The sequence below is a fragment of the Balaenoptera ricei genome, chromosome 7, assembly GCF_028023285.1.
Source record: "Balaenoptera ricei isolate mBalRic1 chromosome 7, mBalRic1.hap2, whole genome shotgun sequence".
Classification (NCBI taxonomy): domain Eukaryota; kingdom Metazoa; phylum Chordata; class Mammalia; order Artiodactyla; family Balaenopteridae; genus Balaenoptera; species Balaenoptera ricei.
Window position 1 is genome coordinate 8,430,137 of NC_082645.1, and position 16,261 is coordinate 8,446,397.

Consider the following 16,261-nt stretch of genomic DNA (forward strand, 5'->3'; position numbering starts at 1 on the left):
AATGATGGCAGGGAAATGTCTGAGAAACTGACATTTGAGCAAAGTTCTGAAGGATGTGAAAGAAGGATCCAGTGAAGATCTGGAGGAGGAGCATTCTAGAAGGAAACAGCAAGTGCAAAGGCCCTGAGGTAGAAATGTGATTAGCATGTTCTAAGAAAGCAAGGAGGCCAGTGGTTGGAGGAGTGTGATGGAGGAAGACCATCATAGGGGATGAGGTCAGGGAGAAAAAGGAGGACTCAAGTCCTTGAGAGAACATGACAGCCTGTGTAAACACCAAGGAAAGAAAGTCTTCTCCTAGTGCAACTCTTTTGTTTATGAGAGTCGAAAATATTTCCCAGCTGTCCAGCCCCACCCCAAAGACTTTCCCTTGCATTTCACTGGCCAGAACTGGGTCACATGGCCACTTCTAAACCAATTGTTGGCATGATTCATTCCCAGGGTCTGGGTCTACCTCCTGCAAGCATGTGGCTGAACACAGTGGAGGTCTGGCAGCAAGGACAAAGGTGGGGAGACTGTTGGGTGTGCAACAAGAGCGCCAGCCACACAGAGACTTTCCATTCAGCACTTAGCCCTGGAGTCTGCTCCAATCTCCTGGCTCCCCCAACAGGTTATTAACCCACAGGGCGGGGCAGCAGGAAGCAGGGGAGTCTGTTGGGACTTCGAGGACTTTTCTAAGAATGAACTTTCAAAGTCCCTCTTCCTCCGCTTCTCTCTCAGGTCTCTGGTCCACAAAATCAAGTCTCTTCCATTAAAAGAAAAATAAAACACTTTTAACTATGGAAATTTCAAATGCATTCAAAGTAGGGAGACTAGGATGATGACCCCTGAGTGCTCATCTCCCAGCGATTCAGTCCTATTTCATTTATAGCACCTGCCACTCCCGCTGCCCAGTATCCATTCCATTAAAAAGCACACAAGTCCCTTTGGAGTTGTCCTGAGGTCTAGCTGGGAGCGAGGCATGGAGGAGTAAGAAAGTCACTCCACCCAGCCGAAGCTCTCCTGGGCCCAGAGCAGCCATGCTTCTCGCGGTGTCACTTGCCTACAACCAGCTGAAGGACACCAAAGCTTCTCCTGAATCATCCTTGCATCAGTTCTCAGGAGCTACAGATGTTCACAAAATCATCTATAATCGGGGCACTTGGCCCATTAGGAATTTGGATGGACCAAAGCATAAGCCCTCGGCACTGCTCAGAAAAAGCAAACACGAGCAATGCGAGATTTGACTTCTGCGCAGTTAATTTAAACTCCGCTCTGAATATAAATCAGCTGCTTTAGTTCCGATCCACTCAGTCTCATCCAAGCCTTGTGCTGAATGATAAACACTGTCGGTAAGGCTAAATCATGACAGGCAAAATGAACTGTTTCCTTCAGCTCAAGTGAAGTTCCTGGGCAAGCAAAGGACACTGCTCAGCCGCACTCAGAAGACCTTCCTCTGTCTGGGTGTCAGGGTCTGCTTGTGGGAGCGTGGAAAGCCAACTTGTCTTACATTGTTGAGGACCTGACAACGTCTTTAGGTGGAAGGGAAGATTAATCAGAAGCTCTTGTAGAAGTTTCTGGGGAACGACACCATTATAAGCCACGTCATTCTGAAGGACAGGGCTCTTGGTACAAGGGCTATCATTTTAGAGCAGGTAGGAGAAGGGATAAGTTCTTCTGGCTCCTGGCTGCCTGTTGCGGTTTTACTGAATATCAGACATGACCAGCTAAGCTGATGAAATATGGGGGAAGGATGAGAGGGTGGAATTACAGACTGACTCTCCCTCTTAACTTCAGGGGGGATGTACAGGTCACAGTTGGGTCTGTATGAGAGTAACTTAGAGGATTATACTCGTCCCAGCTTCTCCTTCTGAGGTAGATGGTGTGTCCCCAGGGGCACTAGGACAGAAGGACTTTGTTTCTTTGTGAAGATGGAGTTAGCCTATGAAAGAAGATCAGCCAAGGCTCATAAAAACCCAAACATTTCCCTACCAGATTCTCCTGGTGCCTGATGTTCCTACATCAGAGCTTCCCCTTTGAGTTAAGACATTAAAGATCCTGATAAAATGCAGATCTATGATCAGTGATCTTGATGGGTAGATCTTAATTCAGTCACTCATTCAGTGGACATTTATGACTTCCAGTTCTAAGTCAGACACTATGGTAGGTGCTGTAAGATAGTGGATATTTATCTCAAGTGTCAAAGTATAATTTTAAAAAGTTAAGAACATGACTTTCATTACAAATATAGAGTACCCCTGTGTCACAGATTTTATTCAACGTATCAGTTAATGAGTGAGAGAACTGGTAAGATGGTAAAATTAGTTCCAAGAGCGCTGTAAGAACTTAGATTAATATAGCCCATCAAGAAAGGTTTTTTTTTTTTTTTAATTTGGCTGCACTGGGTCTTGGTTGCAGCATGCGGGATCTTCTTTGCTGCGTATGGGATCTTTTAGTTGTGGCATGTGGGATGTAGTTCCCTGACCAGGGATCGAACCCAGGCCCCCTGCATTGGGAGCATGGAGTCTTAACCACTGGACCATCAGGGAAGTCATAAGAAAGGTATTTTTAGAAAGAAAGAAAAAAAGAAAGAAAGAGAGAGAGAGAGAAAAAGAGAGAAAGAGAGAGAGAGGGAGAGAGGGAGGGAGGGAGGGAGAAAGGAAGGAAGGAAGGAAGAAAGAAAGAAAGGGAGAGAGAGAAAGAAGGGAGGGAGGGAGGGAGGGGGGGAGGAAGGAAGGAAGGGAGGGGAAAAAAGAAAAAGATTGTCAGGTTAGATAAACACTGATTAATGTCATACCAATATGACAATAAATATGGCAATAAAAGCATAACCATTGGGGTTATATTCTTTTGCTAGACCAAAATCTACAGCTAAACATGTAATTTCACTGTATCCAGGCTCTAATCAAATAGTATAAAGCACAAGTATGGTTTCCCAGAGAATTAATAACCCTTTAGCAGGCTTGTTAAACAAGGCCCTGGTACAACATTAAAGGACTTGCTGTGCTTTCTTTTGATTTTCAAGATTTTGATAAATTTTTCTTAACACAAGAGATGTAGAATAACATGCCTATCACCCTTAGTTGAGACTAGGACCTAGCTCAATGGGAAGAGATGGAGGAGAAAGTTTGGGCCTATGAGTCAGGAGTCCTGGGTACCAGTCCTATCATCAGGGGTCATGTGACCTTGGGCAAGTCACATTACCTCCTAAGCCATGAATTCTCTCTCTGTTCAGTGAGATGCAGAACTGGGTAGGCTCCAGGGCCCCCTTCGGCCCTGATATTTTCTGAATCACAAGCAGATTATGAAGCAAGGCTGTCAGGGAAATCCCCTTGTCTATAGTGACAGACCAGTGGGGAAGCACCATGGTAGGTCTTTGGATAACTGAAGGGAGGTGGTGGGTGGAGGGAGGTGGGGAGAGGGTGCACAAGAGCACCGCATGCAAAGACAGAGCACTAAGAGAGAAATGAAAGGATTTCACCTCTAGGCTCTCACCTTCTCCCAGTCTCTGCTCCCTATCAGTACTCTGGGGTGTCAAAGAGTCAGAAGAGGCCAGGTCAAGCTACAGTAACAAACTGATAATGAAATCTCAATGGCTTAACCCAACCAAAGTTTACTTCTTCCTCATGGAATTCTGGTGGGCAGCCGTCCTCCATGTGATGACTGAGCAGTTCACACTTTTTCTATCCTATAGCTCTGCTATCTTTCCATGGGGCATCCCGAGTCACTGTGGCAGAGCAAGAGAGAGCACGGAACACTCACAACAGCTTTTAACCACATGTAACTTGTACTCATGGGCCATTAGCCAGAACTAATCTCATGGCTCCAACTAAATCAAGGGAGCTAAGTAGTAACTCCTCCATGGGCCTAGAAGAAGAGAAGACCAGATACTTGTGAGTCCTGACCTGGAAAGGACCCAGCTCCTGTAAAGACTGAAGGCCTTTCAAGTGTTCCAAGGTACCCTCATCCATCGTCTGACTCTAGAACATCAGCTGGAATAAGGAAGAGTTCAGCTGGAATAAGAAAGAGAGTTCAGCTGGAATAAGGAAGTATTCGGCCAGATACCCGCACGTTCTGTCCAGTCAATACTCAACATCTGAGGGTTTCAAAAAGCCTCCAAGCCTGGCCCATGTTGGCACAGTTCAAGGAGAGGAAGTTTGGTTCCCCTGAGTTTTTAGATTCAATGTGGACAGGCTCTTTGCATCCCCAGGAAGCCAAAGCAGCATTCTTGATCTCCTAGTGAGCTGTGCTCTAAAGTTTCTGCCTGGACCATTGCCAAAGCCCACTTCCCTGTGTTCTGGAGGAAAGAAAGTTCTTCTCAAAAGAGAAATGACTTTTATTTGCTCCCCTGTGTCATCCCTTGTTGTCCCTTATACGTAACCTTGATTGTTTCAGAGCCTGGAATCTCTGACAAGATTACAGGTTCCTTGGGTAGGGGCGATCGATGTTAGTTTTTCTGTACCTGACAGCCCAGGCTGAGAGAATGCTTGAGATTGGTGCTGTGTGCTGACTCATGCATGCCTGATCAGAGCGCTATAGGGATATTGACCTATAGGACCATTGCACTGTGGCCGCTAGTCAAGGATGCTGGTCAGAGATGTGAGAAGGGGGCTTGTGTAAACAGGCAGACCCACGGGAGTCTCTGACCCTTCCCCAACCACGGTCACCAATTTCTCTCTATGTCATTTTCTCTCTCAACTTGTTCCAAATAGTATTTGAGGCTTCATAGAGATACACAGACAACTTAAGATTTAAAAATTAATAAGATGAAGGAACCAGACCATCATTCTAAAAAGAACTCAGGTCAACGTTAAAATTGTTAACATTGTGCTGGTGGCAGAGCCACTGGGAGGGAGCCCAGCTCCTGGTGCCACTGGCAGCCTAGCCTTTGCTCAGGCCCCAAATAGAAGGTATGGGAGGTGGTACTCGGTGCCTCTGAGGAAACAGTGCCCATGGGATAGGACGTGTGATGGATGTGCTGCCACAATGTACCTGGGCATGGAAGCCGCAGCAGGGATTTGAAGTGCGAATACCAGCTATGCCACTAAATTCCTGTGTGACTTTGGTAAATTATATCACCTCTCTGAACCTCAGCTTTTTCATCTGTAAAACGGGGACTTGCAGGGTTTTGTAAAGAATTTCTATCAGTCTCTTGGTGACGTGCCTGGCTAGTTTCTCTCATCAGTGTGGGAACTAGAGAAGATTGTAGCCATGCATTTCCCACAAGACTGGTCTCTCCCAGGGCAGAGTCAGGCAGTTCCCCACATTGGTCTGGAAGCTCCCCAAGGAAGGGAGCCCCACGTAACAGGTAGCTATTGTTATTCTTATCGTTGTTGCAATGACCATATTCCTACCTGAGGAAAAGGCCAGGAGGAAGCAAAGTAGGAACACTAGAGCTCTTGTGACATGTGTTAAGTCTCAGCAAACCCCACCTGGTGGTGTTTGCTCTTTCTCTGCATGTCTCCCTGCCTCCTTCAGTGGTCTAGAGGCTCCCTAAGGCCAGGGACCATGTGTGACACATCCCATGTCTCTCACAGGAGATAGTGAATTAGTTCTCGTTGAAGGAAAGCTGAGGCATCCGGGAACCACAAGTAGAGGAGCCTTGACTCTCCCTTCCAGGAGCTTCAGGAGACACTCTGTTTGCAGATTATTTAGGAATACTAACTATACTATTTATCAACAAACTGGGACACTTTTAAGGGCAAGGGGGAATGTTATTAACAATCAGTGAATACTTACCATCATTTTCAGCACAAGTTTGCTAAAGTCTGGAAGGGGCAGGACTCAGGGAGGTCTTGACAGAAATGCTCAGGAAGCCCCCAAACTTGACACCTGCTGGGGAAGGCACGTTCCTTGCCCCCCCCCGTCTGATAGGGGAGGCAATGACCTTCAGCTTAGTGAGTGCGTAGTCTGACCTTTACCTTGGGGGGCTCACATCTGCTCTGAGCCTGCCTGGACCCTGCCAAGCCCTCAATCCCACAAGCCCCTTCCCCAAGTATAATCACTGGAATCAGTTTCTTATGCCTCTTTCTGTAAGCAGATATTGCAAATACAAGCTTACTCAATTTTACACTTTTTTTTTGGTGGCATCCCCTGCAGTGTGATCAGCTGCTGGCCCTGAGCACACCCACTGGTATCCATTGAGATTGGCTGGCCTCACAGAGTGCTGGCACCTCTGTCACAGTGCTCAGAGATTTCCAATGCCTTCAGAATCAAGATTCTACCCTCTGTGGCCTTTCGACTTAAGCCCAAGCATTTCCCAGTGCCCAGGTCTGGTCCACTGTTGCTTTCATAGCTCCTTAGGGTATCTTTCCCCGCATCACACTGGGATCTGTGGGTTTTGAGGAATGTCTTCAGGTGTGGTGCCCCGTCAATCCCAATGTTGGGGAACCCAAGTTCATTTCATGTGTCCGACACAGTGAGGCTGAACAAACTGAAACGTCAGAGTTTGGAACAGAGAAAGGTTTATTGCAAGAGCCAAGCAAGGAGAATGGGCGGCTTGTACTCAAGGCTCAAACTCCCTGATGGCTTTCAGGCAAGTGTTAAAGATAGACAGTGTTAGGGGACAGGGTCGCGGGATGTGTGCATGATCAGCTCCTGGACCTTCTTCTGATTGGTTGGTGGTGAGGTAACAGGGTGATGTTTTAGGAATCTCAGTCTTCTGGTTCCACCCAGTCTGGGGTCTCTGTGCTTGTAGTCAGCATGTAATCACCATCCTCCACCAGGGTGGGAGTCTTAGTTTCTAGAGAACATCTAAAGATACGCATCAGATTGTTTCCTACATCCTAGCAGGAGGAACCAGGGGTCCTGTGACTCGATAGTCCTGATCATTAACTGATTTGAACCTGCTCTTTGGAACTTGGGGAAGGCCTTGGAGACTAAAGCCTTTTATTTTTCTATTGTGAAATAAGATACATATTTTATGGCAAGACCAAAAAAAACTTAAAACATAAACAACAACAAAACATAAAAACAAAAAAAAATTTTTTTAAATCATAAACAATTTTCTCTTCCCTTTGACCTCCTCTGTCTCCTCCACTGTGCATTGTGTATCTGCATTAGGCATCGACCAGACCTCCCTCATTGGCAGAAATGCCTGCTTAACTGTATAGCGCAACAACTCCTTGATAACATTCCTTCTTGATCTTGTAAGGGATCACATGACCTACCACGACAATGCTTAGATCTGGATCATGTAAACTGTCAATAACACATCATTTGATGTACAGCCCTCTGTCTCAAAAAACTTTATAACTCTGCCCTGACTTCTAATGGGCAGAACAGTTCTCGGAGCTTTCTGAGATCCTGTTCCCGGGTTATAATCCTCAATTTGGCTCGAATAAAATTTTCCATTTCTTTCTCAGATTGACTGATTAATTTTTTGTCAACACTACAAACAAGAAATGGGGAAAACGGAAGGGCTTTTGTACCCAGGAGGGCCCCACAGGGTCCTGCTCGGTTTCACCAAGCCAGGTGGGACATGACATTATGCTGAAGGCTTGTCACCTCCTTAAGAGTGTCTTGGAAAGCAGCACAAGGGCCCCAAGGTGTTCTGGGTGCACCTTGAAAGGGGAGCCAGACTTGCCCCTCCAAACGCTCACCCTCCTCAACTACTCTCTCTCCCTCAGCACCTCCTTGCTGGCTGCTCCTCTGACACCAGGAGGGTATCATCTCACTCATTCCTTTTGTGTCATTTTATTGTCTTTTACTCTATGGCCTATCCTTCAAACTTTGGTTCTTGACATATGAAAAAAATCCAGCTTTGGGAGTTCTGAGAAGTCCCTTTTCTATTTCAGGAAATGTCGAACGTTCAAGATTATGGCCTCACTCTGAACCTTATGAAGTCCAGAAATCAAAGCTGAGAAATGATTTCTCTGCTCTGGCCTGTATCAGCCTTCCCTACCTGGAGGCAGTGCAAACACCTCTCACAAGCCTGGGCTGCTGGGCCTCACCTTGATGGCCCAGGGGCAGAGGAGGAAAAAGGAAAAGAAAAAAAAATTAGCAAGAAGAGAGATACACTGGGTGATATTTCAAAATCACTATTGTGCTATACTAGGGTGTCATTGTATGAACGGATCATAATTTATTTAGCTGGTAACACATTGAGGGGCCTTCTGGTTATTTTCAGTCTTTTCCTTACAAACATAGCTTCTGTGAATATCCTTGTACACATGTACAAGAATACTTGTAAAATAAATGCTTAGAAGTGGAATTACTGCGTCAAAAAATGGCTGTTTTAATAGATGGTGCCAAATTGTTCCTAAAAGAAGACACGGCAATTTGTACCTCCGTCAATTTTGCACAGGAGTGCCTATTCTCCTTATAGTTTTGACAATAATGTCTTGTCAAACTTACTGATATGTTCAAATCTGACATTTAAAAAATGGAAATATAATTGGTATTATCATTTGTTTATGACTCATTTCCTACCCTACAAACTGCTTGTGCATGTACTTTGTTTGTTCTTCTATTAGTATTTTTAATTTATTTGTAGACTCTTTACATTTTTAGGAATTAGCTCTTTGTAAAATGTGTTTTAAATATTTTTCTTGGCCTATCCTTTTAAAATGGAAAAACTTTTCACTGTATTTTCTCCCCATATTGTTAACTGTAACTTATATGTGTTCAAACTTACAGCCCCTGTGTTTTGGCTTTGCTTGGAAAGTTCCTACCTACTCTAAGAATGTTAAAAATAGACTAAAATAGATCACATTTCCTCTGGTACTGACAATTATTAAATTTTTACATGTATATCTCTGATTCAACAGCATTTAATTTTATGGAAAGGAGTTGCTAACAAGTTGTCTCAACATAATTTATCAAATAGTCTAGGGACCTTCAAGATGGTGGAGGAGTAACACTTGGAGATCACCTTCCTCCCCACAAATACATCAGAAATACATCTACATGTGAAACAACTCCTACAGAACACCTATTGAACGCTGGCAGAAGAACTCAGATTTCCCAAAAGGCAAGAAACTCCCAATGTACCTGGGTAGGGCAAAAGAAAAAAGAAAAAACAGAGACAAAAGAATAGGGATGGGACCGGCACCCCCAGGAGGGAACTGTGAAGGAGGAAAAGTGTCCACACACTAGGAAGCCCCTTCACTGGTGGAGACAGGGGGTGCGCAGGGGGGAAGCTTTGGAGCCACAGAGGAGAACGCAGCAACAGGGGTGCAGAGGGCAAAGTGGAGAGATTCCCGCACAGAGGATCGGTGCCGACCAGCACTCACCAGCCCTAGAGGCTTGTCTGCTCACCCGCCGGGGTGGGCAGGAGCTGGGAGCTGAGGCCTGGGCTTCAGAGGTCGGATCCCAGGGAGAGGACTGGGGTTGGCTGCGTGAACACAGCCTGAAGGGGGCTAGTGCGCCACAGCTAGCCAGGAGGGAGTCCAGGAAAAAGTCTGGACCTGCCTAAGAGGCAAGAGACCATTGTTTGGGGTGCGTGAGGAGAGGGGATTCAAACACTGCCTAAACGAGCTCCAGAGACGGATGTGAGCCACAGCTATCAGCGCAGACACTAGAGACGGGCATGAGACGCTAAGGCTGCTGCTGCTGCCACCAAGAAGCCTGTGTGCGAGCACACGTCACTATCCACACCTCCCCTCCTGGGAGCCTGTGCCGCCAGCCACGGCCAGGGTCCCGTGATCCAGGGACAACTTCCGTGAGAGAACACATTGCACTTCTCAGGCTGGTGCAACATCATACCAGCCTCTGCCACCACAGGCTCGCCCCGAATTCCATACCCCACCCTCCACCCAGCCTGACTGAGCCAGAGCCCCCTAATCAGCTGCTACTTTAACCCCATCCTGTCTGGGCGGGGAACACATGTCCTCAGGCAACCTACATGCAGAGGTGGAGCCAAATCCAAGGCTGAACCCCAGGAGTTGTGTGAAAAAAGGAGAGAAAGGGAAATTTCTCCGTGCAGCCTCAGGAGCAGCGGATTAAATCTCCACAGTCAACTTGTTGTACCCTGCATCTGTGGAATACCTTAATAGACAACAAATCATGCCAAAGTTGAGGCAGTGGTCTTTGGGAGCAACTGTATCTAACTGCATCTAATTTGTTTCTGTTTAAGTTTATCTTAGTTTAGTATTTAGAGCTTATTATCATTGGTGGATTTCTTTATTGATTTGTTTGCTCTCTTCCTTCGTTTTTATATATATATTTTTTCTTTTTTCACTTTTTGTGAGTGTGTATGTGTATGCTTCTTTGTGTGATTTTGTGTGTATAGCTTTGCTTTCACCATTTGTCCTAAGGTCCTCTCTGTCTGTTTTTTTGTTTTGTTTTGTTTTTAGCACTTCTTACTATTGGTGGATTTGTTTTTAGGTTTGGTTGCTCTCGTCTTTCTTTTTTTTTTATTACTTTTTAAAAAATAATATTTTTAAATATTTTATTTCAATAACTTTTATTTTATTTGTTTTTTTCTTTCTTTCTTTCATTTTTTCCCCTCCCTTTTCTTCTGAGCCGTGTGGCTGACAGGGTGCTCCAGCTGGGCATCAGGCATGAGCCTCTGAGGGGGGAGAGACGAGTTCAGGACATTGGTCCACCAGAGACCTCCCAGCTCCAAGTAATATCAAATGACGAAAGCTCTCCCAGAGATCTCCATCTCAACACTAAGACCCAGCTCCTCTCAACGACCAGCAAGTTACAGTGCTGGACACCCTATGCCAAACAAATAGCAAGACAGGAACACAACCCCACCCATTAGCAGAGAGGCTGCCTAAAATCATAATAAGGTCACAGACACCCCAAAACACACCACTGGATGCAGTCCTGTCCACAAGAAAGACAAGATCCAGCTTCATCCACCAGAACACAGGCACCAGTCCCCTCCACAAGGAAGCCTACACAACACACTGAACCAACCTTAGCCACTGGGGGCAGACACCAAAAACAATGGGAACTACAAACCTGCAGCCTGTGAAAAGAAGACCCGAAAAACAGTAAGTTAAGCAAAATGAGAAGACAGAGGAATACACAGCAGATGAAGGAGCAAGGTAAAAACCCACCAGACCAAACAAAGGAAGAGGAAATAGGCAGTCTACCTGAAAAAGAATTCAGAGTAATGATAGTAAAGATGATAGAATATCTTGGAAATAGAAAGAAGAAAACAGAAGAAACGTTTCACAAGGACCTAGAAGAACTAAAGAGCAAACAAACAATGATGAACAACACAAGAAATGAAATTAAAAATTCTCTAGAAGGAATCAATAGCAGAATAACTGAGGCAGAAGAACGGATAAGTGACCTGGAAGATAAAATAGTGGAAGTAACTACCGCAGAGCAGAATAAAGAGAAAACAAGGAAAAAAATTGAGGACAGTCTCACAGACCTCTGGGACATTAAATGCACCAACATTCGAATTGTAGGGGTCCCAGAAGAAGAAGAGAAAAAGAAAGGGATTGAGAAAATATTTGAAGAGATTATAGTTGAAAACTTCTTTAATAAGGGAAAGAATATAGTCAATCCAGTCCAGGAAGAACAAAGAGTCCCATACAGGATAAATCCAAAGAGAAACACGCCAAGACACATATTAATCAAACTGTCAAAAAATAAATACCAAAAAAATATTAAAAGCAGGAAGGGAAAAACAACAAATAACATACAAGGGAATCCCCATAAGGTTAACAGCTGATCTTTCAGCAGAAACTCTGCAATTCAGAAGGGAGTGGCAGGACATATTTAAAGTGATGACAGGGAGCAAACCTACAACCAAGATTACTCCACCCAGCAAGGATCTCATTCAGATTCGATGGAGAAATTAAAACCATTACACACAAGCAAAAGCTAACAGAATTCAGCACCACAAAACTGGCTTTACAGCAAACGCTAAAGGAACTTCTCTAGGCAGGAAACACAAGAGAAGGAAAAGACCTACAATAACAAACTCAAAACAATTAAGAAAATGGTAACAGGAACATACATAGTGATAACTACCTTAAATGTAAATGGATTAAATGCTCCAACCAAAACACATAGACTGGTTGAATAGATACAAAAGCAGGACCCATACATAGGCTGTCTACAAGAGATCCACTTCAGACATAGGGACACATACAGACTGAAAATGAGGGGATGGAAAAAGATATTCCATGCAAATGGAAATCAAAAGAAAGCTGGAGTAGCAATTCTCATATCAGAGAAAATCGACTTTAAAATAAAGACTATTACAGGAGACAAAGAAGGACACTACATAATGATTAAACGATCAATCCAAGAAGATATAACAATTGTAAATATTTATGCACCCAATATAGGGACACCTCAATACATAAGGCAAATGCTAACAGCCATAAAAGGGGAAATCGACAGTGACACAATAATAGTAGGGGACTTTAACACCCCACTTTCACCAATGGACAGATAATCCAAAATGAAAATAAATAAGGAAACACAAGCTTTAAATGATACATTAAATAAGATGGACTTAATTGATATTCATAAGACATTCCATCCAAAAGCAAGAGAATACACTTTCTTCTCATGTGCTCATGGAACGTTCTCCAGGATAGATCATATCTGGGGTCATAAATCAAGCCTTGGTAAATTTAAGAAAATTGAAATCATATCAAGTATCATTTCTGACCACAACACTATGAGACTAGATATCGATTACAGGAAAAAAACTGTAAAAAATACAAACACATGGAGGCTAAACAATACACTGCTAAAAATAACCAAGAGATCACTGAAGAAATCAAAGAGGAAATCAAAAAATACCTAGAAACAAATGACCATGAAAACACAATGACCCAAAACCTATGGGATGCAGCAAAAGCAGTCTTAAGAGGGAAGTTTATAGCAATACAATCTTACCTCAAGAAACAAGAAAAATGTCAAATAAACCATCTAACCTTACACCTAAAGCAATTAGAGAAAGAAGAACAAAAAAACCCCAAAGTTAGCAGAAGGAAAGAAATCATAAAGATCAGATCAGAAATAAATGAAAAAGAAATGAAGGAAACGATAACAAAGATCAATAAAACTAGAAGCTGGTTCTTTGAGAAGGTAAACAAAATTGACAAACCATTAGCCAGACTCATCAAGAAAAAAGAGAGAAGACTCAAATCAATAGAATTCAAAATGAAAAAGGAGAAGTAACAATTGACACTGCAGAAATACAAAGGATCATGAGAGATTACTACAAGCAACAATAAACCAATAAAATGGACCACTTGGAAGAAATAGGCAAATTCTTAGAAAAGCACAACACTCTGAGACTGAACCAGGAAGGTATAGAAAATATAAACAGACTGATAACAAGCACTGAAATTGAAACTGTGATTAAAAATCTTCCAACAAACAAAAGTCCAGGACCAGAAGGCTTCCCAGGCAAATTCTATCAAACATTTAGAGAAGAGCTAACACCTATCCTTCTCAAACTCTTCCAAAATATAGCAGAGGGAGGAACACTCCCAAACTCATTCTACGAAGCCACCATCACCCTGATACCAAACCAGACAAAGATGTCGTAAAGAAAGAAAACTACAGGCCAATATCACTGATGAACATAGATGTGAAAATCCTCAACAAAATACTAGCAAACAGAATCCAACAGCACATTAATAGGATCAAACACTATGATCAAGTGGGGTTTATCACAGGAATGCAAGGATTCTTCAATATATGCAAGTCAGTCAGTGTGATACACCATATTAACAAACTGAAGGAAAAAAACCATATGATCATCTCAATAGATGCAGAAAAAGCTTTTGACAAAATTCAACACACATTTATCATAAAAACCCTCCAGAAAGTAGGCATAGAGGGAACTAACCTCAACATAATAAAGGCTATATATGACAAACCCACAGCCAACATCATTCTCAATGGTAAAAAACTGAAAGTATTTCAACTAAGATCAGGAACAAGACAAGGATGCCCACTCTCACCACTATTATTCAACATAGTTTTGGAAGTTTTAGCCACAACAATCAGAGAAGAAAAAGAAATAAAAGGAATCCAAATCAGAAAAGAAGAGGTAAAACTGTCACTGTTTGCAGATGACATGATACTATACATAGAGAATCCTAAAGATGCTACCAGAAAACTAACAGAGCTAATCAATGAATTTGGTAAAGTAGCAAGATACAAAATTAATGCACAGAAATCTCTCATTCCTATACACTAATGATGAAAAATCTGAAAGAGAAATTAAGGAAACACTCCCATTTACCATGGCAACAAAAAGAATAAAATACCTAGGAATAAACCTACCTAAGGAGACAAAAGATGTGTATGCAGAAAACTATAAGACACTGATGAAAGAAATTAAAGATAATACAAACACATTGTGAGATATACCATGTTCTTGGATTGGAAGAATCAACATTGTGAAAATGACTATACTACCCAAAGCAATCTACAGATTCAATGCAATCCCTATCAAACTACCAATGGCACTTTTCACAGAACTAAACAAAAAATTACACAGTTTGTATGGAAACACAAAAGACCCCGAATAGCCAAAACAACTTTGAGAAAGAAAAACAGAGCTGGAGGAATCAGGCTCCAGACTTCAGACTATACTACAAAACTACAGTAATCAAGACAATATGGTACTGGCACAAAAACAGAAATATAGATCAATGGAACAGGATAGAAAGCCCAGAGATAAACCCATGCACATATGGTCACCATATTTTTGATAAAAGAGGTATGAATATACAATGGAGAAAAGACAATCTCTTCAATAAGTGATGCTGGGAAAACTGGACAGCTACATGTAAAAGAATGAAATCAGAACACTCCCTAACACCATACACAAAAATAAACTCAAAGGATTAAAGACCTAAATGTAAGGCCAGACACTATAAAACTCTTAGAGGAAAACATAGGCAGAACACTCTATGACATAAATCACAGCAAGATCCTTTTTGACCCACTTCCTAGAGAAATGGAAATAAAAACGAAAATAAACAAATGGGACCTAATGAAACTTAAAAACTTTTGCACAGCAAAGGAAACCATAAACAAGATGAAAAGACAACCCTTAGAATGGGAGAAAATATTTGCAAACGAAGCAACTGACAAAGGATTAATCTTCAAAATTTACAAGCAGCTCAATATCATAAAAACAAACCACCCAATCCAAAAATGAGCAGAACACCTAAACAGACATTTCTCCAAAGAAGATATACAATTTGCCAACAAACACATGAAAGAATGCTCAACATCATTAATCATTAGAGAAACGCAAATCAAAACTACAATGAGGTATCACCTCACACCGGTCAGAATGGCCATCATCAAAATATCTACAAACAATAAATGCTGGAGAGGGTGTGGAGAAAAGGGAACCCTGTTGAACTGTTGGTGGGAATGTAAATTGATACAGCCACTATGGAGAACAGTATGGCGGTTCCTTAAAAAACTAAAAATAGAACTACCATATGACCCAGCTATCCCACTACTGGGCATATACCCTGAGAAAACCATAATTCAAAAAGAGTCATGTACCACAATGTTCATTGCAGCTTTATTTACAATAGCCAGGACATGGAAGCAACCTAAGTGTCCATCGACAGATGAATGGATAAAGAAGATGTGGCACATATATACAATGGAATATTACTCAGCCATAAAAAGAAACGAAATTGAGTTATTTGTAGTGAGGTGGATGGACCTAGAGTCTGTCATACGGAGTGAAGTAAGTCAGAAAAAGAAAAACAAATACCATATGCTAACACATATATATGGAATCTAAAAAAAAAAAAAAAAAAAAAGGTTCTGAAGAACCTAGGGGCAGGACAGGAATAAAGACGCTGACATAGAGAATGCACTTGAGGACATGGGGAGGGGAAGGGTAAGCTGGGATGAAGTGAGAGAGTGGCATGGACATATATACACTACCAAATGTAAAATAGATAGCTAGTGGGAAGCAGCCGCATAGCACAGGGAGATCAGCTTGGTGCTTTGCGTCCACCTAGAGGGGTGGGATAGGGAGGGTGGGAGGGAGATGAAGAGGGAGGAGATATGGGGATATATGTATATGTATAGCTGATTCACTTTGTTATAAAGCAGAAACCAACACACCATTGTAAACAATTTTACTCCAATAAAGATGTTAAAAAATAGTTCATCTCTTCTTTTCTGATGTGAAATATGGCCTTTTTGTACCCTGAACTTCAAAGTATATTTTCAGTATTTGTGGACTGTCTCTTTCTTTTGTTGCTATTGTCTTGTCATAGGTAGACAAGGACAAACTCATTTACTGCACCTTCATAATATTTTTGATATTTGGTAAGATTTGTCTTACTTCAGAACTCTTAATTTTCATTTTCTG

The 16,261-nt window shown here is 42.4% G+C and overlaps 1 protein-coding gene across 1 annotated transcript in view; it reads left to right on the top strand.

Moving 5' to 3' along the window:
• Nucleotides 1–16,261, top strand: part of MARCO (macrophage receptor with collagenous structure) — a 124,389-nt gene that overhangs the window by 52,851 nt on the left and 55,277 nt on the right. The gene's annotated exons all lie outside the window — the stretch shown is intronic.